The 13063-nt window shown below is 39.3% G+C and overlaps 1 non-coding gene across 1 annotated transcript; it reads right to left on the reverse strand.

The window, feature by feature from the left end:
- Nucleotides 1-238: 238 nt before the first annotated feature.
- LOC112713545 (small nucleolar RNA R71) lies at nucleotides 239-345 on the reverse strand. Its single transcript, XR_003158517.1, has one exon. It is a non-coding gene; the product is annotated as a small nucleolar RNA R71 (small nucleolar RNA).
- Between the last annotated feature and the right edge of the window lie 12718 nt (nucleotides 346-13063).

A 13063-nucleotide genomic window follows, 5' to 3' on the forward strand; every position in this document is an offset into this window, starting at 1 on the left:
ATTTGGAGGAAGTGCCCAAGAAGATCCCAATCAACACCTAACCACCTTCCTGAGAATTTGTGACACTGTGAAGTCTAATGGAATCCACCCGGATGTCTATAGGCTGCTCTTGTTCCCTTTTTCACTCAGGGACAAGGCATCCAAATGGCTTGAATCCTTCCTAAAGGAGAGCTTAACAAATTGGGAAGATGTGGTGAACAGATTTTTGGCAAGATTCTACCCTCCTCAAAGAATCAACAGGCTGAGAGCTGAGGTGCATACTTTCAGGAAACAAGATGGTGAGACTCTATATGAAGCATGGGAGAGATTCAAGGACTTAACAAGAAGATGCCCACCAGATATGTTCAATGAATGGGTTCAACTTGACATTTTCTATGAAGGTCTTTCCTATGAGTCAAAGAAGGCCATAGATCATTCATCAGGAGGCTCTCTAAGCAAGAAGAAAACCATTGAAGAAGCCATAGATGTCACTGAAACAGTTGCTGAGAATGACTACTTCTATGCCTTCGAAAGAAGTAACTTTAGAGGAGTAATGGAGCTGAACCACATAGATGCATTGCTAGCTCAAAATAAGATGATCACCAAGCAATTAGCAGATCTTACTAAGAAAGTGGAGGAAAACCAAGTTGCAGCAGCCATCACTTTATCACCAGCTCAAGAAGGAGTGAATATAGGAGAAGAAGGTGACTGGGAGCAAGCCAACTATGTTGGAAACTCACCTAGACAAATCCATGATCCATACTCCAAAACATACAACTCTGGATGGAGAAATCACCCTAACTTTGGGTGGGGAAATCAACAAGACCAAGGTCAAGATCAGAGATGCCACAACCTCAATTTCAACAACAATGCAACTCACCAACACACCTCACAAAGATCCTATCAACACCCACCTAACCAACCTTCTCAACCACCTAATCTCACCCCACCATCTCTAACAGATGATAGAATCTCAAAGATTAAGGCTCTACTTGAAAACTTATGCAGAGAAGTCTAAGATAGTAAAGCTTTCCGAGAAGAAGTGCAATCCAACATGCAGAATCAAGATGCTGCCATCAAGAAACTGGAAACACAGATTGAATTCTTATTCAAGAAAGCCCTTGGACATAACAATTGCAGCAATATTAACTCAATGCCAAGGGAGGAATGTCAAGCCATCACCCTCAGAAGTGGGAAGGAATTGAAGGAGACACACAAGAAACCACCAGAGAAGAAATTGGATGAAGAAAACAAGGGACATGAGGAAGATCAAACCTCCACCCTAAGTCACATCAAGAAGGAGAAGCGCTCAAACCATGCCTTTCAAAAGCTCCATACCCCAGCAGCTGCAATTAAAGAAGAGGGGAGAGGATAACCGATTCTCAAGATTCTTGGAAATCTTCAAGAAACTACAAATAAACATACCCTTTGATGAAGCAATAGAGCAAGTGCCACTCTACGCCAAGTTCTTGAAGGAATTGATGACCAAGAAGAGAAGCTGGAAGAATAATGAGACCGTGGTACTCACCGAAGAATGTAGTGCCATCATCCAACACAAATTGCCCTAGAAATTAAAGGATCCTGGGAGTTTCCATATCCCTTGTATCATCGGTAAAATCACAGTGGAAAAAGCTCTATGTGATCTAGGAGCCAGCATAAATCTAATGTCTTTAGCGATGATGAAAAAATGAAGATTGAGGAGGCCAAACCAACAAGAATGGCCCTGCAACTAGCAGACAGATCATTCAAGTTTTCCCATGGGATAGTAGAAGACTTGTTGGTGAAGGTGGGAGACTTCATCTTTCCAGCAGATTTCGTAGTATTAGACATGGAGGAAGGAGCTAAGACTTCCATCATTCTGGAAAGGCCTTTCTTGGCCACTGCTGGAGCCATTATTGATGTCCAAAAGGGTGAACTTGTCCTTAGATTACACGAGGAGAAAATGACATTCAATGTATTTAAGGCCATGAGTTACCCATACAACTCATTGGGAGAATGCATGAGGTTGGACTCAGTGGAGGCTTTGGTGCAAGAAAATCTTAAAGAAGAACTTGATGCATCAACAGAAGAAGAATTAGCAGCAAGCGAAGAGGCTATAGCCGCTGAAATGCATGTTCAAGGCATGCTAGAAGAAAAAGAAGAAAGATAAGAAGTGCCCAAACTTGAGCTTAAAGCACTGCCACCCACTCTCAATTATGCATACTTGGGAGAAAATAAAAGTTATCCAGTGATCATAAATTCAGCCCTCAGCCAAGAACAAGAGGAAAAGTTGCTTCATGTCTTGCAAAAACATAAGGATGCCATTGGATGGACACTTGCTAACTTGAAAGGAATCATTTCAGCCATATGCATGCATAAGATATTCTTGGAAGAGGGTGCCAAACCTTCCATTCAGCCCCAAAGAAGGTTAAATCTGGCAATGAAGGAAGTAGTGCAGAAAGAAGTTATGAAGTTGTGGCAGGGAGGAGTAATCTATCCAATTTCAGATAGCCCATGGGTCAGTCCAATTCAAGTGGTCCCCAAGAAAGGAGGAATCATTGTGGTGCCCAACGAAAGGAATGAGCTAATTCCTACAAGAACCATCACGGGCTGGAGAATGTGTATTGACTACAGGAAGCTTAATGAAGCCACAAGAAAAGATCATTTTCCACTTCCTTTCATGGATCAGATGTTGGAAAGGCTTGCAGGACATGCATATTATTGTTTTCTAGATGGTTATTCAGGATATAACCAAATTGTGGTTGATCCAAGAGACCAAGAGAAAACATCATTCACTTGCCCATATGGAGTGTTTGCCTACAAGCGCATGCCATTTGGGCTATGTAATGCACCTGCAACTTTTCAACTTCTCAGATATGATAGAAAAGTTCATTGAAGTTTTCATGGATGACTTCTCAGTATTCGGAGACTCCTTCCCTAATTGCCTAAACCATCTGGCCTTGGTATTGAAAAGATGTCAAGAAACCAACTTAGTCTTGAATTGGGAAAAATGTCACTTCATGGTGACAGATGGAATAGTTCTTGGCCATAAAGTTTCTAATCAAGGCATTGAGGTAGACAGAGCTAAGGTAGAGCTAATTGAAAAGTTACCTCCACCAAGTGATGTCAAGGCAATTAGGAGCTTTTTGGGACATGCTGGCTTCTACAAAAGGTTTATTAAAGATTTTTCAAAGATAGCCAAGCCCTTAAGCAATCTCCTGATGTCTGATACACCATTTATTTTTTATGAGAAATGCATGCTAGCATTTGAAAACTTGAAAAAGAGGCTATCCTCATCTCCTATCATCACCCTACCTGATTGGAATTTACCATTTGAACTGATGTGTGATGCATCTGATTTCGTAGTTGGGGCAATGTTAGGGCAGAGAAAAGAAAATTTGGTGCATGTCATATACTATGCCAACAAGATCCTTAATGATACTCAACAAAATTATACCACTACCGAAAAGGAGTTGCTGGCAATAGTTTTTGCATTTGACAAATTTAGATCATATCTTATTGGCTCTAAAGTTATTGTTTTCACTGATCAGACAGCACTCAAATATCTATTTGCCAAACAGGAGTCAAAATCAAGACTAATCAGATGGATCTTATTACTGTAGGAATTCAACATCAAGATTAGAGACAAAAAGGGTGTGGAGAACAAAGTGGCAGACCATCTATCCAGAATTCCTTGTGAGAATGATGATACCCATGATACAAGTGTAAATGAATTCTTCCTAGATGAACAGCTAATGATGATTCATAAAGCACCCTGGTTTGCGAATATTGCTAATTTTAAAGCAGTTGGTGACTTACCCCCTGGAATCAACAAATATCAAAGAAGAAAACTCATCAATGATGCCAAGTATTTCATTTGGGATGAACCATACCTCTTTAAGAAATGCTCAGATGGAATTCTTAGGAGGTGCATCTCAGAAGAAGAAGGACGAGAAGTCCTATGGAGTTGCCATAGTGCTAGTTATGAAGGTCACATTGGAGGAGAAAGAACTGCCGCAAAGGTGCTGCAATGTGGGTTCTTCTGGCCCACTATCTTCAAAGATGCTAAGGAATTGGTGAGAAGCTGCAACGAATGCCAAAGGGCTGGCAACCTGCCCAAGAGAAATGAGATGCCACAACAATACATTCTAGAGCTTGAACTGTTTGATGTGTGGGGAATCGATTTCATGGAACCATTCCCATCCTCATATTCAAACATGTTTATCTTGGTGGCAGTAAACTATGTATCTAAGTGGGTGGAGGCAGTGGCGACCCCAACCAATGACAACAAGGTAGTCATAAACTTTCTTCGAAGGAATATCTTTACCAGGTTTGGAGTCCCACGAGCCCTCATCAGTGACGGAGAGAGCCATTTCTGCAATAGACCATTGGAAGCCCTACTCCTACGATATAGAGTGAAGCATAAGGTTGCCACACCTTATGGTAGACGAAATTGTGACCCTCTTTGTATTTGCATGAGATTTATTTAATGGCTATTGATTATGTGTGGACACAACTCCGTTCATCTTAACCAGCAAGTGTACTGGGTCGTCCAAGTAATACTTTACGTGAGTAAGGGTCGATCCCACAGAGATTGTTGGTATGAAGCAAGCTATGGTCACCTTGTAAATCTCAGTCAGGCGGATTCAAGTATAATTGGATTATTGGTTTAAATTTGATTAATGGAATAAATAGAAAATAAAGATAAATAAACTAAGATAGAAATACTTATGTAAATTAATGGTGGGAATTTCAGATAGGCGTATGGAGATGCTGTGCTCCTATCGAATTTCTACTTTCTTATTACATTCATCCAATCCTTCTTACTCCTTTCCATGGCAAGCTGTATGTAGGGCATCACCATTGTCAATGGCTACATCCTATCCTCTCAATGAAAATGGTCCTATGCTCTGTCACAGCACGGCTAATCATCTGTCGGTTCTCAATCAGGTTGGAATAGAATCCCTTGATTCTTTTGCGTCTGTCACTAACGCCTAGCCTTCAGGAGTTTGAAGCTCATCACAGTCATTCAATACCGGAATCTTACTCGGAATACCATAGACAAGGTTAGACTTTCCAGATTCCCGGAATCCTACTCGGAATACCACAGACAAGGTTAGACTTTCCGGATTCCCATGAATGCTGCCATCTATCTAGCTTATACCATGAAGATTCTGTTGGGGAATCTAAGAGATATGTGCCCGGCCTAAGGTAGAACGGAAGTGGTTGTCAGTCACGTGCATTCATAGGTGAGAATGATGATGAGTGTCATGGATCATCACATTCATCAAGTTGAAGTGCAACGTATATCTTGGAATAAGAATAAAAGAGACTTGAGTAGAAAATAATAGTAATTGTATTGAAACTTGAGGTACAGCAGAGCTCCACACCCTTAATCTATGGTGTGTAGAAACTCCACCGTTGAAAATACATAAGTGAAAGGTTCAGGCATGGCCGAGAGGCCAGCCCTTGAATGATCAAAAGACCGAATGGCCTAAAGATGACTAATACACTAGTAAAAAGTCTTATTTATACTAAACTAGCTACTAGGGTTTACATGAGTAAGTAATTGATGCATAAATCCACTTCCGGGGCCCACTTGGTGTATGTTTGGGCTGAGCTTGATCTATCCACGAGCTGAGGCTTCTCTTGGAGTTGAACACCAAGTTATAACGTGTTTTGGGCGTTCAACTCCGGGTTGTGACGTGCTTCTGGCGTTTAACTCCAGACAGCAGCATGTACTTAGCGTTGAGCGCCACTTTACGTCGTCAATTCCCGAATAAAATATGGACTATTATATATTGCTGGAAAGCTCTGTATGTCTAATTTCCAACGCCGTTGAGAGCGTGCCATTTGGAGTTCTGTAGCTCCAGAAAATCTATTTTGAGTGCAGGGAGGTCAGATTTCAATAGCATCAGCAGTCCTTTGTCAGCCTCCTATCAGAGTTTTGCTCAAGTCCCTCAATTTCAGCCAGAAATTACCTGAAATCATAGAAAAACACACAAACTCATAGTAAAGTCCAGAAATGTGAATTTAACATAAAAACTAATGAAAACATCCCTGAAAGTAGCTTAAACTTACTAAAAACTACCTAAAAACAATGCCAAAAAGCGTATAAATTATCCGCTCATCACCTTATCATCCCCAAATAAGTGGGCAAACAGAGATATCTAATCGAGAGTTGAAAAGGATTTTGGAAAAAACTGTGGGGATATCAAGAAAGGATTGGACAAATATGCTAGATGATGCTCTTTGGGCATACAGGACAGCCTTCAAAACACCAATTCGGATGTCTGCATATCAACTGGTGTATGGTAAGGCTTGTCACTTGCCATTAGAGCTGGAGCAGAAGGCCTCCTGGGCCCTTAAAATATTGAACCTAGACAGCACTGCTGTTGGTGAAAAAAGGGTCTTGTAGCTTTAAGAATTGGAAGAGTTTAGATCTCAAGCCTATGAAAATACCAATATCTATAAGGAAAAAGCAAAAAGGAGACATGATCTCAACTTGGTACCAAGAAGTTTCGAAGAAGGGCAACATGTGCTTCTCTACAACTCTAGACTGAAACTCTTTCCTGGGAAACTCAAATCAAGATGGTCGGGACCCTTTCTAGTCACAAAAGTCTCACCTTATGGACACATAGAAATAATGGAAGAAGGCTCAAAGAGAAGATTCACTGTGAATGGACAAAGACTCAAACATTGCTTGGGCAGCATGGGGGAAACCCCCAAACAGAAGTATAACCTCAACTAAGGAAAGAATCGTCGAGCTAGCGACGCTAAAAAAGTGCTTTGTTGGGAGGCAACCCAACCTGAGGTAACTCTCTTTTCGTAAGTCTTTCAATAAAAATTTCAAGTTAGATTCTCTGTAGTGTGAGGAGCTAAGTTTGGTGTTACACACCAAAAACAATTCAAGGGTGAATATAGGGCTCTAAGTTTGGTGTTCCACTAAAAACTCCAGCTGAAGAGTGCATTGCAACCCTTAGTGATGAAGCATTGCTCTAGCAATTAGAGAACTCACTTGATAGAGGCTTAACCTCTAATACATAAATTGTCTTTTTAGCTCATAGTTATTTCTTAATAAAAAGCACACAAAGTTCTTACATGCATCCAATTTGTCAAAGTAAGCAAAGAACTAAGTTTGGTGTTCACACACCAAGTTAAGTTCAGAAGCTCACAAGCACACATGCATGCTAACCCTTTTCCAAGTGCTTGGGGAACAAGCAACTTTCAATAGTGTTGTAGGAATTCAATTAATCTCAGGGAATGAGCATACCACATCATCCAAGGAAATAGACAAGGATGCAAATGCTAGCACGAGAATACCAAGGAAGATATCATGAGGTTGTATCAAACCATCTCGAAATGCAGAACTTTAAGTGAAAAATGATTGAATAGAACCTGCATATTTTACTTGTTCCTCTTTATTCACATCCAAGTGTGCTAACTTAATGTCCCTGGTGATCACTTTCATCTTTCTTACTTGTATGCTTGTCTTTTTAAGTTAATCAAAAAAAAAAAGAAAATGTTATGAAAAGAACAAGAGTGAAGTTATTTTGTGAAGTAGGTTCTGAATGTTTGTGGTAGGATGATTAGTAAGCTAAGTTGGTTCACCAAACAAGGAAAGAAAGCAACTATCTATCCCAAGTCCTATGCTTGAAACACATCCTTTGAGACTAACTAAACAATAAGATCCCAATAAGAAAAGAGAAGGAGCAATAAAAGTGAAAAGGAAAGAAACACAATAAGAAACAATGCTAGGCACCAAGGGTTTCAAAATTGAGGAATGTGTCTGTGGTGTTTATGTGCAAGAGATATACTTGGATGAATAAGCTCTTAGGGGTGCCTTATCACTTGGTAACTTGGATTAACTAATTCGGGATTATCAGTTGAAAGTCCACTATCAAGAGTAACCTTTGCTACAGAGCACTTAGTAATCCAAAGAGGTGCTGGACACCAAGGTCTCAAGAAAGAAAAATAACAAACCATGTGCCTGTGGTGTGTATGTATGAGGGAAAGAGACTTGAGGGAGTAAGTCCTTAGGGGTGCCTTAACACCTAGCACCTTGAACCAACTGGTTCGGAAGTGTTGGCTGAAAGTTTATCATAAAGAGTCGCCCTCTTATAGAGCACTTAGCCAAAAGAAGAATGTAATAAACCTTGGAAAAGAAGGGAGGATCAACAAGAAAGAAGTCTCAAAGGATGCAATCAAGAAAGTGACCAAGGAATTGATAAAGGCTTGAAACCTAAAGGGAAAGAACCTAAGTTGCTATGCATGAAACCCCATAAACCACGAATTCTACTTCTATATTATCTTCTTGTTCTTTCATTTCATTCTTCCTATGTTTCAGTACAAGCAAGCTTTAAGTTTGGTGTTGTGATGCCAGGGCATCTAGGCTAGTTTCACTGACCTTTTCTTTACTGTTTTAGGGTAGTTTCATGCATTTTCTTATTGAATAAGGCAAGTTTTGGATGAAAATACACTTACACCTTGATTCAAGCAACTATTATGAATTTTATATGATTTCATGATGATTTTTCTAGAATTGCATGATAAATTGATGATCCATAATCTCATGACTTTGGCTAGAGCTTTGATGCACTTTATTTGCTTGATTTTAGGGCAAAGGAAGCAAGAAAGAACCACGTTAGTACTCACGTTAATCTAGTTAACGTGAACACTAATGTGGAATGGCAAATAGCTTGCAACGTTAATGAGAAAAGAGATCACCAATAACGCCTGCGAAGCCATCAATAGCTCACGTTACTTGCCATGTGAACTAAGTTAACGTGGTAGTTAACGTGGAGACAAAAGAGAACTCTAACGTTAGTGGTAAAAGTGAACACTACTAACGTTCCAAAACTTGGCAATGAGCCACATTAAAAGTCACGTTAACTTAGTTAACGTGAACTCTAACGTGGAAGAGAAGAACAATGCCAACGTTAGTGACACTCAACTTTGTCACTAATGTTGGATCAACTAGCATTGCCTACGTTAGTGGTCACGTTAAGACCACTAATATGAGAGTTAACGTGGAATTGAGGATTGATGAGCCAACGTTAGTGACACTCACTTTTGTCACTAATGTTGGAAGATGACATTCTCTACTACGTTAAGAGTCACGTTAACTTAGTTAACGTGAGCTCTAACGTGGAGAGTAGGGGCATTTGGAGCGTTAGTGACAAAGGTAAGTGTCACTAACGCTCTCGAAGGTGAAGCATACCCACGTTAAGAGCCACGTTAGTTACACTAACATGAACTCTAACGTAGGGACAAAAGGCACATAGCAACGTTATTAGGAAAGGTGAGTCCCAATAACGCTTGCAAAAGGGGTATAAGCCAACGTTATTGGAAAAGGTGAGTCCCAATAACGTTAGCAAAGATTTAGAAGGCAACGTTAGTGGTCACGTTAGTCCTAATAACGTTAGCAAAAAGTGATTGCCACTAACGTTCTCGAACCCACAATGTCACTTAACGTTAATCTCACTAACGCTGATGCGAGCAGAAATTGGCGAATTAAAAATTATTAAAATATATACATTACAAGTATAGTTCTTAACTCGCCAGAAATCCACTTATCAATTTAGAAAGGTGTCACAGCAACTTAAAATTAAAATACTGGGAGTACGAATCCCAGGTCATCTCCCAACGAGTTGCAGAAAAGTGTGCTATTTTATTAATCAGATGTTTTCAAAAAGGTTTGAGTTGAGTAAAAAGGAATTTAAATTAGAGAATTTGAATAATGTAAATAAAAGCCTTGACTGGGAGTTGATTAGTTGGAAGCCCCATTATTGTTGGATTACTCTCTAGATTAATTGATAATTAAAGGTTATCCTGTTTAGTTATCTCTTACTAGGTAAGGGAAAGTCAAACAAGTTGGAATGCTACGTCCGTTCACAAGTTGCAACCCACTTAATTAAAAGGGATTGGTGTTAGTGAATAGAGGGAAATCCAACAATAAACCCAATTACAATCTTTCTTTTAAGCCTTCGAACTCAAGGGCTCCTTTCAATCAACTCCGTATCAAGTTAGGGAACTACTCGCTCATTGTGAATATAAAATTCATAACATATGAAAAGGAATTAAAGAAAGACATTGTAAATAAAAATCAAAATAATCAATTAAAAATAAAAGTAATCCTTGTATTAAATAATCCTAAAAATATTCCAATGGTAAAATTAAACAAAGCAAAGGACATGGAAGAGTAAAGCCAAGTAAAGAAAACGAACTAGAATGACGAAGTCTTGATGAGGAAATAACTCTTCTCAGTATCCCAATGCAAAAAATGGTAGAAAAATAAAATCCTAAGAACTATGAATGTGTAGAGAGAAAAACCTAGAGGAGGAGTAAAAACTAGATCTAAAACTAAAACTGTGTAGGATGAATTGTTCTTCCTGGTTTCTGCATATTTTCTGGCTCTAGTCTGCTGTTCTGGGCCGAAAACTGGGTCAAAATAGGGTCCAAAATTCCCCCCAGCAAATTGTGCAGATTATGCAGATCGCGCACGTCACGTGATCGCGTCATCCATGCGGACGCGTCATTCGCATTTTTTTCCTGCCACACGTTCGCGTTGTCCACGCTTCCGCATCACTTGTGCTTTTCCAATCCGCGCGGTCGCGTGAGCCATGCGGCCGCGTCACTGCGATTTCTCCTCTTTCGCGTAAACGCGTGAGCCATGCGGCCGCATCACTTCTCGCTGGTTATCTCCTCAATTTCTCGTGTTCCTTCCATTTTTGCTAGCTTTCTTTCCAATCTCCAACTCATTCATGCCCTATAAAGCCTGAAACACTTAACACACAGGTTACGGCATCGAATGGAATAAAGGAGAATTAGAATGCATAATTAAAAGTCACTAGGAAGCAGTTTTCAATCATGTAATAATTTCAGGAAGGAAATATAAATGCATGCTAAATTAATGAATAAGTGGGTAAGGATCATGATAAAACCACACAATTAAAGACAGTATAAACCATAAAATAGTGGTTTATCAACCTCCCCACACTTAAACATTAGCATGTCCTCATGCTTAACTGAAGGAGATAAGATAAATAAGTATGAACATGTAGAAACTCATGCAATGCAATGCAACCTATATATATGAATGCAACTATATGATTCTTGCCCACTTGATCAAAAGTAAATAAACTCTTCAAAACAATTAAAAATCAAATTCCACTAATTCTATCATTATACAGTAAGACAGATAAAAGTGCAAGAAGATAGCTCATGAAAGCAGGAAATATGGAAATTCAAGCATTGAACCCTCACTGATGATGTATGTACGCTCTAATCTCTCTAGTGTATAGGGTAATCACTCTATCCTTCTCTAATCATGCTCTCTAACTTTTGTTCTTCTCCTAACCAATCAACAACAGTTAATATACCAATGCAAACATCATGAGGTCTTTTCAAGGTTGTAATGGGGCCAAGGTAAGGGTAGGGATACATATATGGTTAAGTAAGCTTTTAAATTGAATCTTTAATTAACCCAAGCTATATATTTTATATAACCTTAGAATTCTTACCTAGCTACCCAGAATTCCCTTTTACATTCCATACTCATGAATCAAATTTTTTTTTTTATCATATGTGCATTGATCTTTGAATTCTTAATTCAGCATTGGGGTAATTTTGTCCCCTTATTTATTTATTGATTTTTTTCTTTTTTTTAATATAGACATAAAAATAAACATAGCTTATCAACGCACATAGATTTTTAATTCTTATAGTTTCACATGAGTAGGTATCCAAATTCCCATTGTATTATCATGACATATTCCCTTAATAACTTTTGTTCCCACAATTTCCCATACTTAACTAGCATACACAATTCTATCTTAAGCTAACCAAAGATTCAATTTGGGATATACCATTGTTTTTCCGCTTAAGGCTAGTAATATGGTAAAATATAGAACAAATGGGATTTAAAGGCTCAAAGTGGTTAACAAAGGTAATTGAAAAGGGTAGGCTTAATTTGGATAAGTGAGTTTAAACAAATAATGGCCTTAATCATATGCAAGCATACAAACATAATAAATATTAGACATATAGGATGAAACAAAATATAGATTACAATCATAGAGAAGTAAACACACAAGAATAAAATAATTATGGTTAAATAATGTTACCATGCATAAAGGCTCAAATCTTCATAGGTTGTGTGTTCTTTAGCTCAAAAATCATGTTCCAAATACAACTTCAAGCAGATTTATCATAAAAAAATTTTTAATTAAAATTAGTGAAATTTTGTTCCAAAGATAGAGTCATAGAACAAACTTATTGTCTTTTCAATCAAGTAGAACATGCATGCAACTAACCTATTACTATGCAATTTATCCAATTCTATAAAAGAAAGAAAATCTAACTAAAATATCCTAATTTATTGGTGCTAGGGAAGAGAAATTACCTCCGGAAGTCAGGTACTAACCGACCTCCCCACACTTAAGGATTTACACCGTCCTCGGTGCCATCTGTCAGGAACAGTGGTGGGCTGGTGGCAGTGTCTCCACAATCAGGACCGTTGTGGCTCCCTGTGCTGGTGAAAGAAGTGGAGTCTGGAGTGCCTGGATCGTCATTGGGTCGGTGATTGCCTGTAAGTAGCTCCTTGAGGTATTTGAAACAGCGGTGGTTGCGGTGCTCTCGGAGCTTTGCTTTCTGTTCTTGTTGGTCCAATCGCTTTAGGATTTGGTGCAGCAGCTGACTAGTAGATGGTGGAGGAGCTGCAGCATCCTCTGTGGACTGGCTAGTAGTGGCAAGTTGTGGCCTGAGATATCTCCCGTTAGGGACATACTGATCATCCCGTGGAAGAATGGTTTTGGTGTCTCCAACACTCTGTAGGATACTCCGATTGCTGAGATAAGATCAGAGACCAATGTGGGGAAAGGTAGGTTGCCCACGATATGCACATGTTCCATAGCATTCTGGATATTCCTTGGTAAATTAAGAGGCTGGTCAGTGAGGATGCACCATAGTAGAACGGCCATGTCTGCCATGAAGGAGGACCCATGAGTACTCAGGAAGACGTAATGAGACATAATTTGTGCCCATACGTGAGTCTCTAAGGTGAGTGCGGAAGCCGAGATTCCCTTAGGATGGGAACGATGGTATC

Source organism: Arachis hypogaea, chromosome 9 (genome assembly GCF_003086295.3).
Source record: "Arachis hypogaea cultivar Tifrunner chromosome 9, arahy.Tifrunner.gnm2.J5K5, whole genome shotgun sequence".
NCBI lineage: Eukaryota > Viridiplantae > Streptophyta > Magnoliopsida > Fabales > Fabaceae > Arachis > Arachis hypogaea.